Raw genomic sequence first — 1,326 nt, forward strand, 5'->3', positions numbered from 1 at the left:
TAGTCAGCTGATTGCAGGCTAGCCAACCTTACCGACATACTGGCACCGATTTTCTGTTCTTCACTAAGAATAGTGCAGTATAAATCTGTCACTTTCTAATCTTATAAAAAAAATATAGTTGAAAATTTGCGTTTTCTAACAACGGCAACGCAAATCTTCAATCAATAATTTGCATGATGCTACGATGTATTTAAAACGGAAGAGGTGAACTACTCTATGAGGACAAACACTTGCAGGACCCCGTTATTATGAATCATCCTAGCTTGCAACGTCATCCAACAGTTCAGTAACCCCTTTTTACTGTAACTGATAACTGGCACGTAGACATTTTTACACTTCTCTCAAGAGCATTTTAAAGACCTGACAAATTAAGAGGGGACCTACAACGAAACGAACCTAGACAATAAGTGTATCTAAATAGCCTTTGAGTAACTTTACAATATGCAAGGGTTCAAACGCATATTGAGGTTCGTAAGCAGGATACTGTATGTCAAGGACCGTTCACCCACTTGGGGGGCGGGGGTGGGGAGAGACCTTGCCAACCTACACTAACTCTTGCCTAGCACACTGCGAGAGAAGCATAAGACATTCGAAACTACTGTAGTAACTTGCATCCCAAAATGTGGTGCTCATTTACTAAAGATGTCCTACACGCATAAGGACCAAAGATATATAGACCATGCTGTGTTATAATCCAATGTGGATAGGTTGATTTATGAAATTCAAGGACAAAATAAACATTGTACCTTCCTATGCATGTATGAACGTAACTCACTATACGAATGTGAAAATTAATGACAAAGGTGGTTTACTTAAAGGTTGCTTTTATTATAAAAGTCACATTTATGTTAAAATTAATTTCAAATGTATCAACCATTTAGCTAGCCATGATGTGGTTATTTATACGTACACTGGTTGCACACCACACAAACACAATAACAAGCCCTGTATTGCTTCCGTCAGTATAAAGAAAAAAGAAAGGAAGAAATAAAGAAAGAAACGAGTCACGTAGACATCTTCACCGGCGCAAAACTATGCCTCGCAAAAGACGTAAAAATAAAGACAAGTAATAACGTTTCAGACCTTTGTGCTTAATTTGATGCACGCTATTAACACAAAACTTGATGGCAAAATATTAAATTCCACAAGAAGCTAATTAACTTTCTTCTACATGCTACCTAGGATTCTCTTGCTTGTACATGATTTAAACGTATTTGTAACGCCAGATGACATTTATGCATATTAAATTCATTCGCGTTTGCGTATTTCCAATGTCAAAAATAGTCTTACACAGAGTTGCCACAGAAACAACCAAAAACCACTCTA

The sequence above is a fragment of the Macrobrachium nipponense genome, chromosome 40 (assembly GCF_015104395.2).
Source record: "Macrobrachium nipponense isolate FS-2020 chromosome 40, ASM1510439v2, whole genome shotgun sequence".
NCBI lineage: Eukaryota > Metazoa > Arthropoda > Malacostraca > Decapoda > Palaemonidae > Macrobrachium > Macrobrachium nipponense.